At 40.5% G+C, this 27982-nt stretch overlaps 1 long non-coding RNA gene and 1 pseudogene across 1 annotated transcript in view; both read right to left on the reverse strand.

Annotated features, from left to right (window-relative positions):
- The window catches only part of LOC143670722 (uncharacterized), a 262410-nt gene that overhangs the window by 72765 nt on the left and 161663 nt on the right, over positions 1-27982 (reverse strand). The gene's annotated exons all lie outside the window — the stretch shown is intronic.
- LOC143671060 (tudor domain-containing protein 1 pseudogene) lies at positions 9619-26314 on the reverse strand (annotated as a pseudogene).

Consider the following 27982-nt stretch of genomic DNA (forward strand, 5'->3'; position numbering starts at 1 on the left):
AAAATAGCATATCTTCGTACACCTCCGTGGGGAAAAAAAATCAAAGGATTAGAAGGATGGAACGGCTGGCAGTAACTGCCTCAATTCTGGGAAAATAGTAGATGACTGAGCAGGCAGCCATGATGGCCTGCATCCAGGCACAATAGCTGATGACCGAGCACACTAACATGATTGTTCACATCCAAGGAAAACAGATGACTGAGATGGCAGCCAGGATTATTTCTGCCCAGGAAAAATAGCTATATAAGATAGCATATTTTGCACAGTTCTATGACAGAAAAAAATAGAAGGGTTAGAAGGATGAGATGACTGGCAGTAATTGCCTCGCTCCGGGGAAAACAGTGGATGACCAAGCAAGCTGCCATGATTGTTTCTGTTCAGGCACACCAACCGATGACCGAGCAGGCATCCAAGATGGCCTTTATCCAGGCACGTCAGTTGATGCTCAAACACACTGACATGATTGTTTCTGTCCAGGGAAAACAGATGATTGAAATGGCTACCAGGATTAACTCTGTCCAAGGAAAACAGCTAATAACAAGATAGTATGGCTTGCACACATCTGTGAGGGAAACAATAGAAGGATGAGATATGTGGCAGTAATTCCCTCCACCCAGGGAAAACAGTTGATGCCAGAGTAGGCTGCCAAGATTGTTTATCCAGGCACAACAGCTGATGACCAAGCAGGCAGTTTATGAAGGCCTCCATCCAGGACCACTAACCGATGACTGAGCAGGGAGCTATGACTATTTTCGCCCAAGGAGAACAGATACCTGAGATGGCTGCCACGATTACCAATATCCTGGGGAAACAGCCAATTTCAAAATAAGATATCTTGTCATCTCTGTGTGTGTGTGTGTGGGGGGGGGGGGGGATGCAAGTATAAGAAGGATGTGATGGCTAGCAGTAATTGCCTCACCCCAGGGAAAACAGTGGATGACTGAGCAGGCTACCATGATTGTTTCTGTCCAGGCACACCAGCTGATGGCCGAGCAGGCAGCCATGATTGTTTGTAGCCAGGGAAGACAGATAACTGAGATGGCTGCCAGGACTACCACTGTCCAGGGAAACCAGCCAATGATAAAATAGAATATGTTACACACCTTTGAAGAAAAAGGGTCCAGGATGAGATGGCTGGCAGTTATTGCTTCCATTCAGAGGAAACAATTGCTAACCCAGCAAGCCACCATTATGGCCTCATCCAGGGAAAACAGAAGATGACCGAGCAAGCCACCATGATCACCTAGACCCAGGAAAACCGAAGATGACTGAGATAGCACCGGGATCCTAACCCTCCACGGAAAATAGCAGATGTCCGAACAGTTGCGCTATCCTCATCCAGGAAAGCAGATGATGACTCAGGCAGGCCGAGTCTGATTGCTGCTGTCCTGGGAAAGAAAAATATGACCAAGATGGCAGTAGCAGTGACACCTGCCTCCAGGGAAGGCAACCAACGATGGATGGAGCAGGTTGCCATGATTGCACCGCTCAGGCACACTAGCTGACGATGGAGCTGGCCACCATAATCGCCTCTGTCCAGGAAAAAAAGTTTGATAGCCAAGATGCTGACCCAATAGCTTAGTCCAGGTAAATCAATGACTGAGATTCACCAACCACATGTGGTTATTATGGAATGAAATTGGACAATGCATTTAAAACCCCAAAAACAGTAACTACTTTGCACATATTTTAGCATTAAAAGTTTAGTAAATGTGCAATAGTGAGAAATGAAGACTTTGGACAGGCAGAACCATGGTTTCAAATACAAATTCCTCATCAAAAGCTATGAGGACAGATGTCCATCTGTGGGCTTTACTTTGAAAAAAACACTTCACACAAATGTCTCTCTCTATGTCAGGCTTAAGGGAATGGCTTCAGGAATCATGTATTACCAAAACACATTGAAACTTGCAAAGCTGTTAACGCTGCTAAGCCCTAAAATATATTCAAAAGACTGATTAAGATGGGGTGGGAGAAATTAATGTATGTTGTAGAAAATATATTTTATTATGCTAAAATAATGATGTGAATTTTTATGGAATATTTTTCACTTGAGAGGTAAGTATCAGTTTTAATTTCCCAGTTGCTAAAACAAATACCATAGAATGGGTTGACCTAAACAGTGGGAATTTATTGACCCAGGATCCTGAGGCTAGGGGAAGTCCAAAATCAGGGCCTCAGCACAAAACTGTGCCTTTCTGGCACTGGCTGCAAGCAATCCTTGGTCCTTAGCTCTTCTCACATGGCAATGCACATTGCAGGTCTCTTCTTTCGGGTTTCCCTGACTTTGAACTTATGGATATTTTTGGCTTTCTCTGGTTTTCACTCTGCTTGTAAAGGACTCCAGTAATCCGAATTAAAATGCAACCTGATTCAGTTGAGCCACTCCTTAAATGAAGGGATCTCATTTACCAAATGCCTCTAGTTTCAGTTGCCTGGTCCCCATTTGCTATTTATGTGATGGTCCTCTTTTATCTTGCTTTTGTTTGTAGTCCTTTCTCAACTCCTACCTGTAGTTCACAGCCTTCAAATAGGCACAGTAAATTCCTCAAAGAGGAAAGCTATTAGAATGATAAATTTTTCTCCATGGTTAATTTTAACCTACTTCACAGATAAAAAGAAACTAAATCTCTCTTGCTTATAAATCTAGGGAATAAGCTGAGAACATAAGTTATAATACATCTCATTTTTAAGGGAAGTTACTTGGGACATGGATATAATATGTGTATTAATTATCCAGTTACCACTAGGCGAAGAAAACGGATTACACATTGAAAGTTCTAGTTAAATTATAATAAGCATTATAAAATATAGGTAAGACTCAGTTAAAAAGCATAAAAGGAAATATTCTGAGAATGATAATTAAACATCACCCGGTAGATACTTTATAAGATTTCATTTTACAACACATCTCATCAGGGTTTCTTGACCTCAGCACTACTGGCGTCCGGAGCTGGAGACCCCCCTGTAGAGGTGAAGCATGTCCCGTCACGGGTGGGGGTGGACCAGCACCCGTGCCCTCCACCCACTCAATGCCAGTAACACCTTCCTCAGCTACAACAACCAAAAATATCTCCAAACATCGCCAGGTGTCCCCTGGTGGGCAAAATGACTGCCAGTCGAGAACCACCAGGCCAGTCTGCCAAAGATGCAAAAGGAAAGCCGAAGTTCAAAGCCTGACAGTTACTTAGCGTTCATGACTGGATTCAGCCCTTACAGAGCACCCTTCCCAGGAGGCACCAGGGAGGGGAGGGCAGCTCAGGGTGCAGCTGCGGGAGGCCAGTACTGCATTTGGGGGCGGGGGCACCCCAGGCTCCCAGCCGTGCAGTACAGTGGTTGTGGGCTCCCTGGGCCTGTAGACTCAAGTGGGAGACGGGAGTCCCCTGCAGTCAGCAGGAAGTGGGGTCAGGAATGAGAAGGAGGCCACAGATCCCTGAAGAGGTACTGGGGCCGATGTGGGGGAAGTGATGGTTGTGGTGGGGATGGCTGGGGGGAAGGACAGAACCCCACAGGCCTGAGTTTGCTGGTCTCAGCCTTGGCATGGCCCAGCCCATGACCTCTGATCACATCAAAGCAAACCTAGCTCTCAGTGTGCACCGCCTCGGCGAGTTTGAGGTCCTTGGGGTCACCTGGCTCCGGACAAAACACAGTGTCTCCAACATTTATATGTCATGTTTCAACTATTCTCTTTGATATGCTACGAAAAAGCTCTACGAAATTAAATAATGTTTATGAATCAAATAAAGTAAAACTATAAACCTATGAAGTCTCTAGCTTGCAATCATTCCAGGATTTTTTTACAACTTTGTAAAATACCTTTCTCTTAAATCAGTTGCTCAGTTGTCTATTTCACATTGTCACGGCCGAGCAACTGTTAAGTTTCTGTTGTACACAGTTCCCCTTAAACATTGCCCTTGTTAATTACAAAAATATAAATGCTGTGGGCTTTTATAATTCATCATCAAGATAGTTGATGTGCAGCATTCCTAAGTTTAATTCCACTATAAGAGAAATTATGTTAACTCAAGCAATTAACTCATTTTTCTCAGCAAGTACCTTGTCAGCAGGCAGGTGTCCCATATGAGAGAAAACTAAAGCCCCACACACACAGCTTCTAAAAGTGCTTTCTAATCCAGGGGTTGCAATTAGAAGGTTAGAGTCCAGATTCTGCACAGTGTGCTTTCCCACAGTCCACATCCTTTATCCAAGTTATGCAACACCTAACCCTCAACCCATCCCGGTCTCTTCACCAGGAGAATTCAACTCGTCTACTTAGTGTGTAGTTTTATTCATAACTCTTGACAAATTCTGTCAGACAAAACCACAACTCTTAAAACCTTCTCAGTAACAAGTGATAGGATTCTATGTGTATCTCCTCTTAAAAGAAACTGAGTCAGCAATACAATCATCAAAATAACTGCCTTCTTGAAAGGAAATCTACTTGAGCAGGAAGATCTCAAAGAGTAGAGTCGAGTCTCAAATGCTTAGCAAGTTTCATTGGCATATAAAGGTGATTAGAGAATTTCCAAATGGGAACTTACAAAAATTGGTTGACATTTAGGTTCCTTATTATAAAGGAGGGTCTTACAAAGTGGAGAATGACCACAGATCAGTGACTCAGTGATGACAGTGTAGTTACTTCTGATCGGCTGTTGCTAGTCAACCAAACTAGCTATTTCCAACTGTGGCTTAAGCTGCAACTTTTAACAGGTATATCCTTTTTTTTAGAAAGCCCCTTCTTTTCTTTTTATTATTAATTTATTTATTTTTAGGGGCATGGTATGGGATCCCTTCTATCATTTTAAAACCTTTGGAATCTCCCTGTCACTTCTTGAAAAGAAGTGCTTTCCTGGGAGTGCCAACATAGCAGCCAATTTATTTTACTCAACCTTCTGAAGGCTACTTTTTAATCTATCTCACAACACAAACATCAGGCTAAAGGCAGGACTGTAATGAATTTAGTTCTACACGGGTAGAGTATGATGCGCCCAAGGATTTTAAAATGCTAATCTTTGAAGAATATTGCCCATAAATATAATTTTTGTCAATATATACATTTTTAAACAATGTACCCAGTTTATGTAATAAGTGTGAGGCTATATATTTTTGGTATACCATATTCATACTATATTTTGGAAAACAAGGAAAATCCTTCTAAACATTTATGTTCCCACAAATAAACCATTTTCAGATGTATTATTTTGTGCAAAAACTTGGCATATCTCAATCAATGCCTTTATAAATAGCACATGATTCCATGTTTCTGCCTTAAATGACTAAGAGCTGTTCTTCCCACTGAGCCTGGGAATAGACGGAAGGTGGACAAGGTAATGGATGCAGTTTGGGATATGCAGAGTTTAAAACGGATTGCATTAAATCCATAAATTAATTCTTTCCATCTTTAAAATATCCACTTCTTCCTTCCAGTTAAAGATAGCAGAACAAAGTCACATCACAAAAGCACCCTTTTCCAAGTTCTAAATAAATACGCTAAAAGTAAGTGAAGATTGTGCCCCCACCCCAATTTACCAAGGGCTGCAGCACAATTTCAAAAAGTGGTAGCCAAGGAAGAAGAGTAGTTCATTTTGAAGAGAGCGTGCCTGCCCTCTAACCTTGCCCCCACTTCCAACTCTTAGAAAACATGCAAGTCCACAAATAGCTGAGAAGCCCTAAGAACACCACGCCATCTGGAGGGAAGCCTCTACTAGCTAAGGAGTCAGGAAACGGCTTCCAGAAGGCAGATGGGGACATAACCCAGGCAGGGGAGCCTGAGTCGCTCCAAGGAAGTGAAAGTCCAGGCCCCAGCCCAGCTCAGGGCCCCGTGACCAGTGCCCCCGCGCCCCGAGCTCGCAGCCAGGCAGGCCCAGCTCCCCGGGAAGGGCTCCCGCCCGGCCGCCAACCCCCACTCTGGAGTCCCCTTAAAATGGTCAGGTTGGAGGCTGCAGCTTCAGCTCAGGGCAGACCGTGAACAGGGGTCAGAGGGACGGCCATAAAAACCACCCCCTTCAGACACAGGGGAATACCTAAGTCCCTAAACTCAGCTGCCCTGATGTCTGAGTCGGTTGTAAAGCCCTGAGCTTTGGGACTGCGAGGGCTGTTCCTCCATCTGCTCATTCTCTCCTCGGGCAAAGGCCCTAATGCGAATGAAGACTCTGTAATCAGCCATTAACCAGCTTCAGCCCCGGACATTCGTAAATCGTATGTAGTGGAAGCTAACTTGTCTCCCTTCCTTCTGGCTCACACCTTCAGTAGTGAAATGATAGCTCTGACTCCCCTGCTTTCAGCTTATACTCTCCTATTGAAATGATAATGCTAACACTGTCTCCTTTTCTGCTCTGAACCTGCTATCCGAAATGACCTCCTGTTCCCTTGCTAAAATCCTTAAAAACCTTAACCCCCCTAAACTTGGGGAGACAGATTTGGGGCCACTAGGTCTGCTCTCCTACTACACACCTAGTAATAAACTCTCTCCTTGGGGAAAAAAACACCCACTTTATAGCGGAGCACATGGAAATAAGAAGGAAAGAAATAACATGCCTACTGAACGTGAAATAGGAGAAAGGCTGGGGAGAGGAGGACAAAGTAAAGGGGGCCAATGAGAAGGAGGAGAGAGAAAAAGATCCATTCTAGAAGAAAATACAAAAGATATTTTTAAATTCCTTGAAAAGTTTTTGTTAGTTGTATAGAAAACGCACTAAGAACATGGATTACAATTGATAAAAAGGAGCTTAGAGGTGAGAGGATTGAGAAGTGCCAAAAGAGACAAAAATACCTTTCACTAGGTGAGCAGAACACAGGAACACAGGAATCCTCTGGCTCACGGGTCCCCAGCGCCTGCGGTGCCCCCTGCGGTCCTCCTTCGCCCCTGGACTCTGGCCCCTCCTAGCGTCTCCTCCTCGCCTCAGCTCCCCAGAGCCCCCAGGAAGGCCCGCTGAAGCTCAATCTCATTCAGCTGGCCACATCTTAACTGAAAACAGCTCCCAGACATCCTGTTACCACAGGCTCACACCCACAGGGATGCAATAAGGCAAAGAACCTGCGGTTTTCTGGGTACAGAAAACCATCGGACGGATATATATGCAGTGAATGAGCTGAAAAGGATGATGCGGTTCAAGTGAAATGTGAAAGAGAGGTGATGATAATTCTGAAGGATTAAGATGATCCAACAAAGAATTAAACATTGCACCTAAACGAAGCAAAATTTTAAAAGATGCAAATTTATGGGTAAATCCTTACAAGAAGGATAAATATCCCCTTTACAGATTGATTTCTTAAAGAAGGACGAGAAAGAATGGGAGAATGTCAAATATAATTATCATTTAAAAAAAATCTGAAGCAAATACGGCAAAATGATAAAATATGTGAAATCAAAGTGTTTGAATTATTTAAGTTAAAATAAAAAATCGATTATTATAAAAACGAAAAATAATTGCCCCTGAAATAATACAGAAAGAAATATGCAAGTAAAAAACATCCCAGGTTTGTGGGGGTAGATAAAACATACTGGGACAAAGCCCAGTTAAGTTATTGCTCTAAGACTAAAATGTCATTTGGGTGTATAGACAGGAAAGAAGGTAACTTTGGCTGGAGGAAAAAAGAAAGATCAGGTAAAGCTCAGCCTTCTTCAAAATGAGAAGACAACAGAATGGACTCTCTAGTTTCGATGAGGAAAAATCTATCACCAAATACACTGCACCCAGCAGAGTGGTTTAGGATGTAGAAAGGCAACAGACAGCTTCCCACGCCAAGAACTCAGGACTACAGGCTGTCCTAGGGAGAAACAAGACCCCAGAAACGATGTAGCCAATTCTGAGGTTATGCAACTATTGAAAATAGAATTGCCCAAGTGAAGGTCGCAAAAGGCAGAGAGACTTCAGTTGAATATAAAACAGACTGAACATCTAAGGGAAGTACAGTTACAGGAACAGAAGGCAAATGGGATCAATCCAGACAAGATACAGATAATAATACAATCCAACAAAGAGGAGCCAGCCAGGACCCACAGAGGCAGTATTCAGTGTCCTTATAGGGGCCACACTATTTTTGTTTTTGCAGTTGCAACAATAGTCAATATTTATTTAAAATAACCCAAATTTTATAGAGGAGATAAGTCATGAGAATCAAAACTGTTGATCTTGAATTAATAACATGTAGCTTAGAACTCTGCTGTTCTTTCTTAAAAGCAAAAGCAAAACAATATATGACTACATGAAGACTGTTTGCACACAGGAGGTCCCTACTTGAGAGTTACCATGTTCATGGAGACCCACTAAGTGAGAGCTAGGACTCTGGAGCTATTTTCAGAGAGTCCAACATAAACTGCACTTTTGCCAACAAGAGTGCACACATTAAAGAAATCAAACTTCCTTTGCTTCCAGCTGGGATTATATCAATTCGAAGTGGTAAGAAGTATAATTTCATTTTGATCAGAACTTCCAATTGGCTATTGATCACACAATAATTTCTGAGATCCATCTTAGGACAAAAGACCCAGACAGTAAAAAAGTGGGAAATTATTAGTTTAAAACTTACCAATATGTTCTTCAAACACTAGAATAGCCAAAGCCAAAGAAGGAACTATGTTGTTTGTTTTCTTATAAATAAAATATACTATTAGCACAACTACTTTCCATTCTTTGCCCCTTATAAACTCTTCATAAAAAGTGCTAACATGTTGATAGGCATGTGCAAGTGTTAATTTCAAATCTAGAGATGCAGAATTAAGGCTAAGCTTTATTTTACAACAGTTTTTTTTTTAACTATCATTATAATAGTTGATTCAGGTAAGACACATTTATGGATGCAAAATTTGTTAGGTGAAAAATTTTTAGGAAACAGAATATACAAGAATCTGTTAGACAGCACCTTAGTTTACTTTGAAAAATTCAAACCTATAGAAAAGTTATAAAAGTTGCACAATGAAAATCCTTATTCCCTTTACCGGGATTCACCAATTATTGACATTTATTCACATTTGCTATATCTCTTTCTTTCTACTTCTACATATGCATTTTTTTTTCTGAAGAATTATAAAATTAGTTTAGGACAACCTGGCACCCTAAATATTTCAATATGTATTTTAAGAACAAAGTCATTTTCCTATGTAGCCACAGTATACTCAGGAAGTTTTACAATAGTACAAAATAATAATCTATTATGCCGTCCATATTCTGTATTTCCGTTATCTTAAGAATAATACCATTGTTATTTCCAACCCAGGACCCAACCAAGGATCATGGATTATACGTGGTTGTTAAGTGTTTTTATATCTCTTTAGTCTAGAAGGGTTCTCGAGCCATCTATTTTCTTTCATAAAATTAACATTTTTGCTGAGAGGAGGCCAGCGGTCTTACAGAACATCCCTGTGTTCAGCAAGCCTGGGCCTCACAGGCATAATATTCAGAATACATCAAGTTCAAAAATCGGGCGGGCCACAGTGGCTCAGCAGGTAGAGTTCTCCCCTGCTGTGCTGGAGACCTGGGTTCGATTCCCAGTGCCTGCCCATGCAAAAAAAAACCAAACAAACATAAAATTCAAAAATAGGCCCAAAATGGTGTTGGAAATTAGGAAATGCTTACTTTTTGGGAAAAAGGATTTGTCTAATTGTTTCCTCCTCATTAGATTAAAGCTAAATATTTTGGATAAATTACTACTTATGTGGTGATATGTCTTTCTCAGTGCATCACATCACGAGGCAAAAGGCAATGATTGACATTGTTCTACTTTTGGTGAAGTTGAATTTGATTATTCAATTAGAGTGGTATCACAACATTTTTTTCCAAGTCCCTCTACATATGAATTACCCTGGACTCAGTTCCTTTAGCACTGCCAAAGGAAGACTATCAAATAAAACCTAGAAAGGCAAGCAAAAAAAAAAAAAAAATTACAACCAGCCTCAGATCATTAGATCACAAAATAAAGTAGTCTTACAACAGGTTCCACTCAATCAGATCTATCCTGACAATATAGAGATGATACTACTGGTGGTTAAGTGGCAAATAACATCAATTTAACTTACTTAACTTTCATTGGTTTTTTCATTTCAGTGAATTTATTTTGATTGGTTGGATTGCTTAAGAGGAAGAGAAAAATCTGTTTATGTTTCTCAACTTGTTTCCGTAACTCTGTGCAGCAGCAATTCATCCTATATATTTTTTCTTTATTTAAAGCACTTTGCTTTTTATTTGTGATGGTTTTTGCCAGAGCATACATCACCATTTTACCCGCTACATTAACAGACTCCTCCTCAGAACATTTTTCAACCATTATCATATGGGCGTTCTTAATAATTCCTTTAACAGAAAGCATTACATTATGATTCAACATGGAATTTTTTAGTAGCTCTATTATTAACTGAGAAGAGCTCCCATTCAATTCCATTAGCGCGTCAAGCAAACATATAATAATTTGGAAAAGGAGCTCCAGGTGGCTGGAGGGGATCAGCTGCACTCTGGAAAGAGGCAGTTTCCATGTGTCCACAGTTCATACAGAGCACTTTTCACATCAGCATTTGGCGTGCCCAGAACAATGGCATGGTACCAGAAATCATCACTGGTGTACATGGCACAACATGCATCTCCAATTCTTGGTCTATAGGACAGGTGACTTTTCTGGGCATTGCAATATTCTAACAATTCAGCTGTCAATATACATAGTTTTCCCTGGTCTTCTGACATCTCATTTGGTAAAGGATAGAACAAAATTGGATTTATAATTTCTAATGTGTTTGCTTGTACAGTTTTATTAACTGGCAACTGTACTGACTTCCACTGCTCAGCTGAAGAGATGGCCTGAAGCCCCTGGGTGTCAATTTGAAGATCACGTTTATTCACAGGTCTGTTATTTTGCAAGCCTTTATGTAGTGAACTTGCTTTTAAAATGAGATGTTCATCAATCAGAACATCACTGATCATTCTGGGATAAGAAGTGGAAATATCAGTGAATTCAATTCCCACCCCATTTTCAGTGATGTTAACCACTCTGCTTGGAGTTTTATCCGTGCAGCACACATCTGAAATCTTCCTATGACTTCTTTAGTCCAATGTTTGTTTCTAGGCCGTATATCTACTAACCAGCACTGTATCCCATGAAATGGAAGGTTTAAAAATGTTGATGAAATCATCTGAAGTTCACTTGCAGTAATTTCTTCAATATTTCCATAATCAACAAAATGTACTTTAGCATTTCCACTTGGTAAGATTTCCTTGACTAAAGCACGATACCAATTGCCATCACCTGCAAAAAAAAAAGCACACAGTTGCCCTATTTCTGCCATTAAGCAACTTCTTCTGGCAATATTCTGCTAGAGATTTTCTGATTTCAACAAATCCTCTTTAAGCATATGGCAATAAAATTCTCCAGACACAACACCTACTGTTTGGTCAATGGCAACTTCAACCCAGGACCACTCCAATGGACTTACTTTTGCTTCTACATCCAAGGGAACACCAGCTTCCTTCATGTCACTGGCTTTACCTGTCACTGTCTCCTTCTCTCCCATGGCAAAGCCTGCTTCTAGGAGGACTTTGGTAACACTGATGCTAGGTGTCATTGATTTATCAGTAAGCTCCACTAGAAAACTGTTTTCTAATTTCTCTACCACTTTCACTTGTGATCATTTTCTTCTGTACCATTTTTTTCATCTGACAAATAGCTTCTGGAGTCCAAATTCCCAATGATGGCTTTACTCCTGCCAGAACATCCTTTATAGTTGGCAATTCCTACAGCTTTAGAATTATGGGACAAAGTCTTGTCAAACTAAGAATTTTAGTTTCCATATTTACATATCCGACCAACACAGATTCTTCTGATGTGTCAGCTAATACAGAGGCACAGTACCACTGATCATCTTCTGAGAACTGAGCACAACAGACATCACTGATGGTTGGATAAAAGTCAGAGCATGGAGACACTTGACCATAGCACTTACTAAAGGATGCCTGAAGGTCAGCAACTTTATGGCCACATTGTAGTTGTTGACAAAAGAAGTCTGCTGAAGTCTGAATGTGGGCCACCATACCACGAAACTTGTCGCCTACATTCAAAGCTAATACTTTGGGCACTAGGTCTCTTTTGTCTACAACAATTTTCTCTTCAGCTGTCAATTTTCCAGCATCTTCAGGATCACCTTTTTGATCTGCAACTTTGCTTCTTAGGATTTTGCCCCTTGGGTCTCAAGCTATATCCCATTTCTATAAGTATATGGTCTAAGAGTTTCCCTGAATTTGGCAGCATAATGTCTACAGCAAAGGTAACCAGTTCCTGTTTTAAGATGTCAGTAATCCTTATGGAGCAGTATTCCTCTTTTAGCAATGATTTAATCACTTTGATACAATCATTGCTCCAATTCCCCTCTGCTGGAATAACATTGGCCACAAAGCACTTCACGGCACAAGGAGGAAACGAGTCATGTTTCTGTTTAGTTGGTGAATTCTGTTAGGTGGAATTATTTCTTCATTTCCATAATCACTATATAAGACTTGTGCCTCCTTCTGCAGCACATCAGCATCTTGTATTATTATTCAGTTCCACGTCTGATCAACAGTGTACTTGGCAACACAAACTTCTCCTTTAATAGGAACATAATTTTCTTCCTGCACCATAGTTGCATGTGTTTCTTTTGAGCTCACTGAAAGTTGGTTTACGTATTCTAAAACTTCTGAAGAATATAACTGCACATAAAAGTCACTTGGGTATTTGAATTCAGTAACTGTACCCTTTATTTCCATAGTTTTCCTGAGCTGTAGAATCCTCAAATCAGAAAACATGATTTTCTAAGCCCAAATGTTTTTTCTTTAGTAACTCCGAGTGGATAGTCACTCTCACTTTTCATTTCCATGTCCTTTGTTTCAAAAGGTGATTTATTATCTTCCAGTCAGTGGAAATTTTGCCAAACGATGCTGTGTGCTGACGAGTCTCTTTTCTGACATATTATAGTTTGCTTGGACTGCCAACACCTGAGCAATCCAAACAGGCCCCAAGGATGGCAAACTGTTGACAGAAGGGGAGCGCCGAGAGGGTTGAAGAGCACAGGATTATTTATGAACAAGAAATTCCCAACCACTTGTGTAATGTTTTTGACTTTGCAGGAGGCACATTACTGCCAGGTTTATTATTTACTTCTTTGGGTGGTGAATTATTTCCAGCACTTACCGGTAACACTGGCTTTTTCCAGTGTCATGGAAAGCCGTAAGGGCCCCTAACCCCACGGGTCTGTGAAGCCTGGCCATTGGGGCATCGACTGGACCGGAGGTGCCGTGGAGACACCTCCCCCCCCAAGGCTCCCCGTGCCTGCTAGGCCCCCAGCCTCCCACTGCTTTCCAAAGGTCAGACTGGCGTAGGGGCTCAGACCCCACCACTCCCAGGAGACAGTTCCAGCAGGTGTGGCAGGGTTGGGCGACGGGTCTCCTGCTTAAGCACATTCATCGTCTTCATTGAAGAACATCTTGCTCTTTCATAGTTTTAGGTAATGATTATACACTCATTTCTGTACCCCGTGTATCATAGCTCTATGTATGTGAGCTTTCCGATGCCTCTCCTTCCTCAAAGGGACCTTTCCTTTCCCTCTCCCTCAGGCGGATCCCCCTGGGCCATTTGTCTTCTCAAGTCACAGTAATATTAATAAACATATACAATAAATATTAATACATTAATTAATTAATAAATATCAATGCATTTCTTTTCTGTCCAACTAGGGGGGCCAAAGATTAAAAGCAAAAACAGAACACAATAAAACAAACAACAAAAAAAACAAAATCAGCTAATAATTTTGGATACTGGTCCACGACTCAGACAAAAGGACTACATGAGCATGTTTTTATAATTAATTATTTAAAACAAAAACCACCCCAAGAAAGGGCACAAAAAGTGTGTGATGAGTGTGAGAAGGTCTTGCCTGGGAATGAGTAGTTTAAACCCAGATGGTGCATTTCCCCTTTTTTAAGTGCCCTGGAGGGTTTCAGAATTGAGCCCTGCACTCTGCCCTACGTGGAGTCCGGGTTGACCCCTTACTGGATGGTCTAAGGAGGGTTGCCTGCACAGATGTGCCCACCTTCAGCTCTAGAACCAGATGAGAGTGATTTCAACCAGAACACTCTATATGATACTAGCATGCATATATAATACGTAACTTAGAATGTATGATATGATAATATACAATATACAGAATCATGTAGCATGCAGTAGGTAATAAACACATGTCTGTTGAATTAAAGACGGTCATAGCTATATTTTAAGGATTATCCAAAACTTACAGACACAAGGAAAAGTGTGGGTGATTGACATACTAAAAGGCTCTCTTCTCTTCATGCTTTACGTGTAACTTTGATAAATATTTCTTAGATATATATTTCTTCTAAAGGTGCAAGTTCAGAAATGATTAAATAGTCAGTTAAATCAGTCCATTACTGCTTGTGGATACACTGAATCCAACACACAACACATTCATTCATTCATTCACTTACTCTCTTATTTAACCAATATTGCAACAGGGATAGAGCAATAAGCAAAACAAACAATTCCTGCATGGAACTTATAGTCTAACGAGAAGAAAAAGATCAATAATCAGATAGAAATGCTGTGAAGAGAAGAAAAATAAAGCAAGATTAGGAGAGACAGACTAACAGGCAGTGGGGCAGAGGGCATAGAATAAATGCCCAAGGCACTGAACTGAGCCCCTTGACATGCCCTCTTCACAAAATCTTGTGAAAAAGAAAGCTTCCATGGAGGCAGCATTGTTCCTTGGCAAAATGATTACATAGGAGAGGTTTATCCTCAGTTGTCTTTGCTTTTCCTTTCCTTACCTTGGGTGGCTCCCTCCTCCCATCCTCAGCAGTCTAAACTCTCGCCATCTCAACCAAGACCGATCCCCAGGAGCAGATAGGACAAATGCATTCTCAGGATTAACACCAGCGCGGATGTTTGAATGTGACAGCTCCACCAACATCAGTGACAACACTCAGTGAAAATACACACACACTAATAATGATGATGCTATTGTCCGGTAATTAAAGCTAAGTGCTTTACATGCATTATCACATTTCACCCTCATAAGTGACTCTGAATAGGGGCGCTTACTGTACACTTACCAGGTCACAGATGAGCTAGCAAGTTAAAGTAATCATGGATGTTATTCAGGGTCACATGGCGAAAAAATGACAAAACCAAAATTTTAATCTAAGTCCAAGCCCAAGTGCAGATTTGTAACAAATACAATACTCAAAATGAAAAGCAGTAGAATGTATTCAGAAGTGTTGAATTTCAAACCCCAGGAAACCAGTGGAGACAATTTTGAGCAGAGACTTATTTTTGATATCTTAGAATGACACACCACTTATACAGCGATGGGTGATAACACGTGAAAGTAATAAGATGTTGGTAAAATTACACGGCTGATTTGAGCCTTCTCAGAGTTGACACTTCCTCGTTATTTTGAATCATGTTTGGTATGTAACATCTGGAAAACTCAGTCCTCACTGGTTACTTTTACGGCTGTAGGTATTATGAATAACCTTCTGTACAGTTTCAATATTTACTAGGAAAATATATTTTAAATAAGGTCATTTTGACGTCTGGAGAATGACCCAGAAGGCAGATGAGACCATTTCCTCCCCTTTCCCCAACAACAAATGCCAAGATTTCAGGAGACACTGGTTAAATAGAAATTAAAGGCAGGGGATATTTTTCAGTGTTGGCTGGAAATAAACTGTGCAGAAATTATAATCCTCAAATTTACCTTCATTCCTATTACCTAATATGTCCTGGAGGCATGTGATGCAAAAACATGTGCGCCCACACCCAAACCCATAAAGGAAAAACCACCAGTAAATTCAGTGTCCCCAGTAAATTGAAGACAACCAGCCAGTTCTCTGGTAAAATAAGATGATTCACCGCTGGGCAAAGAAAGACAAGTTTTGAAAATTTCCTCACTTTAGGAATTCTTAGAGGCTTTACTATACAATGTGTGTTTTGAATCTTTAGGCACAGAGTATAGTAGGCATCATTTCCCACGTTTATCTATATGACATCCTGCAACCACCACACAGTCCATCGTTCTTTGTTACAGGATGTGGACCAACTGTTATACAGGGATGTCAAATCTCTTTGTGTGTGTGTGTAGAGTGTGTGTGTGTGTGTTTAATTAAATAACATCGCACGTAAAAATATGCAACACTTCTAGGGTTGACTGATTTAGCAAAGAAAACCATAGGAAATTCCATTATATAGCAATTTCAGATAAATAATGAATATGTTTTTTAGTGTGAGTATGCTCCATGCTCTAAAAAAATTGCTTATCTGAAATTCAAACTTAACTGGCCATCCTGCATTTTAACTGGTGGCCCTGAACACTGGAGAAGAACAGTTCTCGGAGACAATGCCTTGAGTTGGTATTGGCTGATCCCCACCTGTGGAGACCATTCAAAAAATTTAAACTACCTTATTCATAGCCTGTAAACTCTCCTTGCTCTACATACCTTATGCAAATCTTACTTAAAAATATGTAATTTTGCCATGTACTTTTTTCCTTTATATTTATTTTCTTCACTGAGATGAACCCTATATAATAAAGAATCAGTCGTAGAAGGAATTTCTGAGCTAAGAGTGAACTTTGTTCTTTAAAAAAAAATTTCACTGTGATCTACCTGGAAGGGACAAGAAATTGCTGATAAAGCCAAGAAAGTTAGTCATTGGATATTCTCAGATTTATGTGATGGCTTTACACTTTAGTCATTATTAAAATTTTCTTAGAGATTACTTTCTTCAGGGACTAGCACATCATTATTTTTCTTAAGTAATGAAACCTGGGAACTCTGCCAAAGTTATCTTAACAGACGCTATTTTTATCATTTCAGTGAAGGCCGTCATTTTTCACATCATGGTAATTATATTCCAGAGTTAGAATTCACGCTAAGGATAGTGTGCTGTTGCTATAAAAATAGACCCCAGAAATACATGCACCTGATAAGGCCCCAGTCCTGGGGATACAGGCTGTCTCCCCTGCCGGCTGTTTCCCCTGCCAGCTGTTTCCTGGGACTCTGCTGTTTCCCACTGTGTGCTTCACTTTCAACTCACCTGCTCCCTCCTGCCCCACATCAAGTTACCCGTTAAACTTACGCTCTCCTCTTGGAAGATTTATTCACCGCAGACCTTCTGGAATTTGGGAGAAAATGAACTACAGGTTGTATTGCACTAGTTGCTTACTCTTGAATTAAACAATCACAGCATTTCCAATAAACACCAATGGCATGAAAAGGAAGACTTATTTTCTTAATATTTGCTAGAAACCACCATCGTTAATAATCATCTTCTCTATTTTCAAATAAATTCAGACCTGAATCCAACCACCTGGATATGTAATGAAGTCTTTAGTTATCTTAATTTGGTACTTTGACATAGCAGCAAATGTGCAAAAGGAAAATCTTGGCCTGTCATAGCTCAGCGTTCACTAGGCCGAATGCATTAACTGCTCAGATAGCAGGGGCTGATAAAAAGTGCACATTCAATCTCAGACTGGGCTAGACACTGGGAATCCAGCTATCTATCCCATCCTGCCTTCTCTCTCTTGAGGAAGGAGCAACAATAAATAATGCACACACCCAGAGCCATCCATGACCTTACCTAGGAGTGCACTGAAGGGAACCTCAATTCTCACACAAAGCTCCAGGATGGTGAGGCTACAGGGACAGCCGTTTTTCATGTCAATGCCATTCGAAAGCAAGGGTGGTCATTCTTTTGTACAGCACTGGAAGGTCAGTACAGGTGGTGTGACCTTTGGAAGGGGGCTTCATTCCCCGGGCCTTTCCAGATCAAAAGTCCATAGTGGGGGACACAGCCCACTGGCAGAGAGCAAAGGAATCCTTGTGTGTGTGGAGGCCTGGAAGCTCTTTAAGGAAAATAAAATAGAAGAAGAAAAGTACAATTGACAAAGGTTGAACTGAATGGCCTAAAGACCCAGGACAGTTGGACCCATTCAATCAGAAAGCTAACTGGGTATTCATTTGCTTTCTTTATTTGTTCTGAAAATTACTAGGCTGATTTCATTAACTAGCCTTTAAAATGGGCTAAAAGACCCCTTGCATGAATCCTGAGAGGCTACTCCTTATGACCCGAAAAATAAAGAACCCTCTTTCTTTTCTGTATGACTCCTTTTTCAAAAGTGAGAAGTAAAAGTGCGGTGTTTCGATTCCAAAAGCAAAGAGATGAGCCTTTTTCTAGAGCAGGCAGTTAAAGAGAAAAACCTCCTAGAAGCTTTGAATTAGGAATGCTGAATGTGAGAAAGGGGTGGGGGCCCTGAGACCCAGGGGCTCTATAACAAATCCGCTCAGAACTCAAAGAGGAATGAAGGGTCTCTCCTCTGCTGACAGGCCCAGTAAGGCTGGGGAAGCTGAAGTTTTTACCAAAATTGATGTTTTTTGATCCCTGAGAAGCAGAAAGAGATTATTCATGCTAATAAGGTAATCTTCAAAGTGTTTTTGGCATTACCTTTTCCTGTATACTCAGAATTTAAAAGCTTTTTCTCTGCTCTCCAGTCATCTCATCTTTTCATTTGTTTTCTCTTCTAAGTCTGCAGGTCCAAGAGTTGAGAGCCCAAACTCCATAAAAGACAGATGGCTAATTTGCATCAGCATTAATTTGACTGCATTAAATAAATATTCATCTGCAAATCAGTTCCATTACATAGTCTGTAATAAAATATGGATGCGTCTCGGCACTGTTGAAAACTAAAAGCAACCAGACTGTGCCGGCCTGAACATGCTCTTTCCAAGTTAAATGTTCTGAGTACAAGCGAAAGATTATTTAGATCTTCAGAGACTAAATGAAAATACACCCTCTTACTAATAGTCTTATATATATATAAATAACTATATAGTTATATGTATACACACACACCTGGGAAATGTATATTATGCATACATATATAACATGCATTATGGTTATATAATGGGAAATATAAATGATCACATATAATGCATATAAAATAAATATATAATGGGAAATATATGCTATATATATATAATGGGAAATTGATCGTATATATACATGATTTCCCACAAAGTCAACAGCAAGCTATGAATTGCTAATTTTTCTAAATATTTAGAAATATTTAGGACTAAATATTTCATTAATTTTTTTTAATGGGGTGATACATTGCTCATTCTTATTTCATTTTTAGAATTCAGTTCTTCTCAGAGTTATAAATTGGGGTCATGAAAATATCCGTAGTTTTTGTTTTTTAATATCTATAGTTTTGACAAATAATTTTATAATGTTTATATATATATATATATATGTATATATATATAGATAGATAGATACAGGGATACTGTCTTCTAATTCCAAATGCCTGACTTTGGGATAAAAGTATGCCAAGGGTTTCAACCAGATTGTTTACTGTGACAAAAAAACCACCAAAAGGAAAGCTTTGAGTGAGTCCAGCAGGGAATTAATTGCAGCAAAGGGAACAGGCCTTATTTCATTACCTGCAGAGCAGTTTTTACCATAACTGACGCTTTAAGAATTTATGCTACCACCATTTTCTGAAGGCTCATCTTTGAGATAACTAAGAAATCTAGTAACCAGTTATTTCTAAGCATTCTTTTAAAATAAGAACATGAAGCTGAAGTATCATCAGTTAGTCCCCTTTGATTCTAAAATACAGCATGCTAATTGTAAATTGTGCTCCCTCTCCCAAAATATTTGTATTTTAGCAACAGCCCTAACGGCCTTGGCGCAGGAGGAAGTATTCTAAGCGATCTCCTGCAATATAAGAGGTCTGCCTGGTATCGATAGGGCCTGGGCCCGCTGGGGGAAGGCTGCTTCCTAAGCCGGTTTTCAGTTCATTGCCCTTCAACCCCAAATGCACCCTTCTTTGCTTCACTTTGTGATTCTCAGAGCTGGAGCTTTTAAACGTTTCTCCTCTGGCAGCAGGTCTGATGTTAACTTTGTCAGTAGAGAGTGCTAAGGGATACTGCTGGAGGACGGGCTCCTCCTACAGAGCTTCCTTCCATACATGCACCCCCGGTCCATCTACGACACCCACTGGGGGTGGCCCTCCCGTGACTTGCTTGTTGACCCCAGCCTATGGTGTTCTGCATGGCAGTGCCAATCCACTGACTATGCACCAGCTCTGTCCTGGGACACCCAAGAAAACGTCCTCACTACCTGTTGGCTGAGCCACACTCTCTCACTTGGTCTGACTCCCAGCGTTGTGGAGATTCTCCAGCCCAACTTTATTCCTTCCTTCAGGACCCTTTTCTCAGCCCTGTGCTTTTCCAGAGTTCTCTTTCATTCTATCTTAATAGAGCATTCTTTATTAGAAGTGAATCCCTTATTAGTAATCATTCTTTATGTTCAGTTTTCCCTTTTCAAATTACTGGTATGGTTTTTGTCTCTTAACTGGAGTTTCATAATTCCCCAAATCCCTTTCATAGTGCTCATTCAAGGATCCACACTTTAAAAAATCAGATAGCTTTAAAACACCTTCACACAAGTGGAATTCAAAAAGTACTTGAACTCATTTTATCAACCTTAAGGCCAAATTCATCACTGTAAGGATTCTCCCAAACAATTTCAACAACAGGGAGTTTACTGTAGGTTTCGTGGGGAGACAGATATTTCTTCTTTCAAGCTCTCTCTATTCTCTCCGAATTTTAGATGGACCCTGTAGGAGCAGATCTCCTCTGTGCCGCTTTCATATACTTCACTTCTCCAAAATCCTTATCCTTACCCGTAGTTCAGTTCTCGCTTTCAGCTAGTATATCCTACTCAGCCAAATCAAAATTGGGTGGTGACTTAGTGTCACTACCTGCAATAAGTCACCACCTACAGTTGCCAAGGGAGCCTGAGCTTTTGCTGCCACTAAAACCTACTTTGATTTGAATTTGGTTAAGTGCCTGTATTTTGTTTCCTTTTTTCCCCCCCAAGAAATGTACTCTTTATTTGTATCTTATCACTTCAAAAGACAGATAATCTAAATCCTTACCTTTCTACTGTGTTTACATAACTATCAAAACGTATTACTTAGCATTTCCAACTCTGCTTTCTCCAACCCCAGAAGGATTGATGTCATTGAACAATAGACTGCCTTTTCCTAAAAATCATGTGTTAAATGCTAGAATCACAATTTACAAAAATAAATTAGGTCTCACATGATACACCGAAGGACCATTCTCTCCTTTCTCAGAGAACACACTATGTTGAGTGCTGGCTATTTCCCAGGCACTGTGCAAGGCCCACCTGGCAGACACGTTCCATAGGTTTGAAGAGCTTACCTCCAAATGGAGGAAATTAACAATAACAAGTTGATAAGCTGTTTGCATAAAGCAGTTCAAGAACAGTTTGACTATCTCTGCAGGAGCTAGGAGGTACAGAGTTTTGTAGACCACGGGGTTTATTCCAAGTGCCAAAGAAAGTCATCAAAAGCCTTAAGAAGAGGTAGGGAGCCTTTAAAAAAAACAATAACAGAATTGATTGTATTTAAAATTACAGAAACACCACATTGAAAGTATAATTTTTCTATAATTTGCAATGGGATGGGGGGTGACCAAGACAATCTTTTGCATCACATCAAGGTTTGCTGGTCACCTCACTGTAATGAAAATAAAAGAACTGTTGAACGTTAAGTCAACTTACCCATTTTTCTTTTACAAAGAAAGACAAGTAATCTAAATTTGCTGACTTCTTCTGAGATAACAAACACCTTCTGCAATTTGGTACCTTGTAGATATTTTAGTAAAAATAAACACATGCAACCTCTCCCTTCATTGTAAACATAGCATTTTTAAACCATTTTTTATTGTGAAATATAACATATATAGACAGAAGTAACAAATTTCAAAGTATAGTTTAACAAGACATTATAGAACTAATTTCAAAGTATAGTATGGGTTACATTCCAGAGTTTCAGGTATTTTCTTCTGGCTATTATAATACACTAGAAACTAAAAAGAAATATCTGTATAATGATTCAGTAAGTCATACTCATTTGTTCAATCCTAACTTCTCTGATATACCTCCTCCTGGTCATTCTCTCCACCTTCAGGGATATTTGGACAATGACCTTTATAACTTCTTCATGTTGAAAAAGGGTGTTGACATTATGGGGTAGGGGGATGCAACTAATTGATGTTCTAAGAGAGACTGGTATCTCTGAGTTTCAGGGCTACTCTGGCATAGGAACAATCTGGAGGTTTCAAGTTTCTGAAAAAGAAACTTAATAAGTAAAACTTTCATCAAGTCTTAGATAGAACCCCGAGTTTTTTTCAGGGTTTTCAGGAATACTGTTGGTTGGGGCATACCATGGCAATTTGTAAACATCTGGCTGAAGCTTGCATAAGAGTAACCTCCAGAATGACCTCTCAATTCTATTTGAAATTGCTTAGCCACTGAAACTCTTTTTTGCTTCATTTCTTTTCCCCCTTTTGGTCATAAAGGCATTCTCAGTTCCGCAATGCCAGGGCCAGGCTCATCCCTGCCAGGGCCAGTCTCATGACTTTTAGGAAAAGGCAACGTCCTGTCCCACGCTGGTAGGCAGGCTTTTATCCGATTTATTTTTTTAAGGACTGCTTTGACAGCTGTGTGAAAATGAATTGATGGAAGCAGGAGGGGAATCAGGGGGCTGCTTAGGTGGTTGTCACTAAGGTCCAAGCAAGAGACAATGCAAGCTCTTTAGAATCAGACGTAGTTGAGATTAAAAAAAAAGAGGTCTACAGGGATACATTTAAGAGACCAAGTAGCCAAGACTTAGCAGTTGAGAGAAAGAGGTGAAAGAATGATTCCGAGATGCCTGACTTGAGAAACTAGGTAAATATTGGTACCATTTATGAAGATCTTGAAAACTGGGAAAGGAGTATAGTTTTCAGGAAAAAAAATCGAGTCATCAGTTTTGGAAACAAATTTGAGATCCATCCTAGAGGAAGTGTGAGTCTACAGCTCAGAAGAGAGGTCTACAGTAGGATATTCATTTGGGCATCACTAACCTCTAATTGACATTTTCAAGAGAGGAGAATGAATGAAATAACTTAACAAAAGACTGCAGGAACAAAGAAAAGCCTACTCAGAGCCAGAGAAACCATGGATAAAGCTGAACAGAGGAAGCTGCAGCTGCAGCATCAACCTCTTCTATGTTAGAAATGTGACACCCGATCAGATGGAGGTTCCAGTCAGCCTTAACAGCTTGTGGGCATTTCTCAGAGCCAGTGGTTCTAAACCCTGGCTGCACATGAGATTCTTCTAGGCACTCTGAAATAATTCTGGGGCAGCATCCCAATCCCCAGCTGTTTTTAATTAATTGGCATTAGGCTGGTGATTTTAATATTCACCCAGAATAGAGACCCACTGTTGGCAGCTGTTAAGAACAGCGTTCTCTATATAAAGAAATGACACGTAAATAATTATACTATCTTTTCAGTATATAAGTGTCACCAGTATGCCCCACATCACTCCATCAAAATGTCAAAAGGTTCCATTAGCAAATGCGTTCAGTTTAGCTATCTCACGTTCTCATCTACAAAGGCAACACATTTTAAATTTATTTTCTTAGAGTTAATCATTTCCATTTCAAGTGAAAAATGTTTTATTACAGGTACTTGGAGAGTGCTAGCCCAGACTGGAGGAGTTAAGAAAGATTTCCTGAGGATAATATGGGAACTCTCAAGATGAAAAATGGGAAGAGATCTCAGGCAGAGTTAAACATCTGGGAAAGGTATAGAGACCTCAAATAACATGGTATAAGAGGAAGACTAAAAATTTAGTTGTGCCTGGAATGTAAGGAAGGAAATGGAAAACAGCAGGAAAGGGAAGTTAGATGGGTTTGGATCCCAGAACACCTAGCATACATGCTAGTGAGCTTGGACTTTATTCTCTAAGTTAAGGGCACAAACAGAAGGGTTTCAAAAGAGAAAGGACAACAGGTCGTTTGACACTCACTGTGCAGAACATGGGTATAGGGCAGTCAAAGGCATATTCCAAAAGGCCAGTTAGGATAACAAATGCACCCTCCAGATGAGATATGATGGGCTTGAAGTAAAACACTGGGAGAAGGGGCAGAAGTCAGAAAACAGATTAAAAAATATGTTGAGGTAAATGGACTGGAATAGGTGATTGGTTAGATAGGAAGAGAACGGAGAAAGGATGCCTCTGTTTTCTGGGTTGGGTACAAAATGGACAGCATATTTTCAACTTGGTGAATAGGAGAATTCAGATGGATGCTTGTAATTCAGCCAGGTGAATATGTCCAGCAAATATATGACATCTGTATTAGCTAAATTATGACAAAGGTTGTGGCTAGAACAGTGCAAAATTGTTTTCTTAAATCTCTGGAGCTCAAAAGTCCCAAACCTGTTTGGCTAAAATCAAGGTATCAGCACGCTTGCATTCCTTCTTAGGGTCCTAGGGAAGAGCCCATTTCCTTGCTTTTTTAAGATTCTAGAGACTACCTGCATTCCTTGGCTAGTAGCCCCTCCTCAGCTTCAGAGCCAACAAGGGCCAGCCCAGTTCTCACACTGCATTACTCTGATTTCTTCTTCTCCCTTCCTCTTCCACATGTAAGGACACTTTGTGACTCCACTGGGTCTACCTGGATAGTTCAGGATGTTCTCTCTGTTGTGGGGTCAACTGGCTAGTGACCTTACTTACCCCTCTTTGCCATGGAGGGTAACATAGCCACAGGGACTAGAGGGCAGAATGTGAATCTCCTGGGGGACAGGGCATGTACTCTGCCTTTCACAGTGTCCTAGTCTGAAACAGCACAGCCTTGAGGGGTTGGACATCAAATTTGAATCTCCACAACATGGAGTTCATTTCAAAATCCATGAAAGGAGTTGCAATTTCCCAACAGAACATGGAGAAAGGAAGAGTGTTTGGTGATGAATGTTTAGGGCGGGAGAGGAGGAGGAGTCCATGAAGAAAGTGAGAAGTTGTGGCTGGAGGAGAAAAGAGAAGCAGGAGAAAGAAAGGGAAGTAAGATAGGGTAGAAGGTGAAACACTTGGGGCATGGTTTGAAACTGGGCAAAAATCTGTGCCTTGGAAATCCTTGACTGGTTGAAAACCGGGTCCAGGCATCCCCAGAGCTGGTGGATCTTCATTGTGAGTCCTAGCTAAGACAAATGAAACATTCCAATCTCTCTTTTTAGGTTTATTATATAAAACATGTTATCCTCCCATGACAAACATATATATATAGATATCACTTCACGTTTCTCATCATGTCCGAATAGTGTCTGAAATCCTGTACCCATAAATAGACTGTCTGACTGAGAACAGCTATTTCACATAAGAAATGTCCATGGATTTGTTATGGCTGGACCCAGTGAACTTAAAACATAAATTCTTCTTCATGGTTTCACTTAGATGAATGTGGTTCATTCCTGTGATATGTCAGTATCTAAAGATGAATAATCAGCCCTGTTCAACTCTAACAAGGGTTTTTGTGATGTAAAGAAAACATGAGTTGCACTCTGAATGCCAACTCTTTGGGCGGTAATTTTTGCTTCGTTCCATTAGTTTGTTTTTATCTCACCTTCATTAAGTCACTGAAAGAGCCTGGTAATTAAATAACACTCTTTCTATAATACAGGCCATACATGCAGAAACATACATAAAAGAAAAATGGATACAGGGTTCAGGGAAAGAAAAACCAAAGCTAAAGAAGACTGATGGGATGAAATTTCATATTGAGAAGTGTGGTCAGGGCAAACTATTTTACTATGGACTTCAATAGATTTTTTAAAACTATTTTTAGAAAGAGTAATGAAGATATTAGAATTTAAAAAATATATATTTTGGGTGGGAGGGGAGAGGGGAAGATCAAGAGAGAGAGGGAAGGAGAGAGGGAGGGACGTTGCTTTTTAATAATAAGCTTTATTGGAGGCAGAAATCTAAGAAGTTTTTGGGACCCCTGCCCCCTGGTATGAGCGTATAATCCATGGCCCTCAAGTGTGAGCAGGAACTGTGACTTGCTTCTAACCAAAAGAATGTGGCAAAGGCGATGGGCCGTTCCTCTCATGACTGCATGAAATTATACGGCAAATATGATTTTGTCACTTCCATGATTAACTTGGCAATAAATAAGACTCCCTCTTAGTGAGCTGAGGCAGCTTAGCAGCATAGAGAGGTTCTCTTGCTGGCCTTGGGGAAGCACAGGGTGCCGTGTGAACTGCGGGGGGGACTTCAGGGCCCCGTGGCCGTGAGGTGGCCCCCAGCCGCTGGCCAGCAGCACGCCTGGCCTCCGTGTCTTGGCCACAGGACGGAGTTCCGCCAACAGCCAGAAAGAGCTGGGAAGGAGAGTCTTCCCCAAGGGAGCCCCGCGTGAGAACATATCCTAGCCGACTCCTTGTCTGCAGCCTTGGGAGGCCCTGCCCGGATTCCTGGCTCTCAGACACTGTGAGCTAAGAAGTGCATTGCTTTAACCTGGCAAATTCGGGATAATTTGTTATGCAGTTTAGAAAACTAATAAAATATACTCATAGAATAAAGTCCCCCATTACGTTATAGTTGTAAAGAACTAAACCTATTTTTTGTAAAGTAGTTGTTTAAAACTATTTTCTCTCTGATTCTTAGGGTTGAAATTTAATATTTTAATTCTTTTTTTTTTTTTTTCTGTTGGAAGACTAAGCTTGAAGATGGGGAAACTGTGCAGTTTAAATGACTGTCTTCAAATCCAGCAGTGTGGTCTTGATAATTCTATCTGTGGACCTAGAACCTAAGCGTAGGGGCCAGTTCATTTCCTTTCCATTTCTATTATTTAATTTCTTAAATAAAGAAGGCATTTACTAATTACATGTGATGGGATTACTGAGTTATTATCATGCAGATATAAAATAAACATTTTACCCTGTGTCCTATTTTTTTTTTTACTATATTTAGGATTATTTTCTTCCAACTTAAACATTTTTCCAGATATTTATTCAATTATTTTGTTGCCACTTCACTCAAATGCTGTTGCCAGGAAAACTCAGGAAGGTATGAAATGAACACTCTCCTCACACCACTGTTATTTTGTCTCTCATAGGATCATAATTCACTGGACTATTCTTTTCTCACTCGGATATTGAAGTGATTCTCCACAACCCTTCTTTTTCTGATTCTACACAGTGTACATTTACAAAACAGACCCAATCAAAATTGTTCTCTCTCCAACCAGACACAGCTATCGTCTCTATGCTAACCTGATGTTCTCTACTGGTAGTATGAAATGAGCTACAATAACATTTGAGACCCAAAAGTGAAAGACTCAAGGGCAATTTTTTATTTCTCACTCATGTAACAGCCCAAGGCAGGGAATCAGGCCAGCATGTGTATGGGTTTCTATGGCCGCCATGGCTACCACAAATGCAGTGGCTTAAGATAACACAGACTTCTTTCCATACAGCTATGGAGGTCAGAAGTCCTGCATGATTCTCACTGGACTAAAGTCACGATGTGGGCAGGGCTGGCTGCCCTAGAGGCCGTCGGGAGAATCTGCTTCCTGGCTTTTTTCAGATGCTAGTGGCCACCTCTGTTCCTGCTGGGTGGCCGCTTCCTATGATTCAAAGGCCATTTCTCCCATCTGAGTGCCCATCGTGGCTTCTCCTCTAACTCTACCCCCTCTCTACCTCCCAGAAGGATGCGTGAGACTACAATCGGCCCACCCAGATGATCCAGGGCAATCTCCCATCTCAGGGTTCTTAATTTATCACATCTGCCAAGGCCCTTTGACATATGAGGTACCACACCCACAGGGGCCGGGGATGCAGTGTTTATCTCTGGGGGCCACTCTTTTCTGGGTTTTCCTTCAGGGACTTAGGCTGCTGCTTGTCCTCTCAGAGATAAAGTCTTTCTCATTATTTTGACATTAAATGAAACATATGCATCATTAAGTATGAACACATGCCTTTTTTAGTGTTAAACAAGGTTTCAAAGAATGACCCCACATTGTGGTGGGCTCCTTTGAGTTCACAGTTCAATGGGGGAAAGTTTCACATTCAGCTGCAGGCTTGGGAAGTGC

Source organism: Tamandua tetradactyla, chromosome X (genome assembly GCF_023851605.1).
Source record: "Tamandua tetradactyla isolate mTamTet1 chromosome X, mTamTet1.pri, whole genome shotgun sequence".
NCBI lineage: Eukaryota > Metazoa > Chordata > Mammalia > Pilosa > Myrmecophagidae > Tamandua > Tamandua tetradactyla.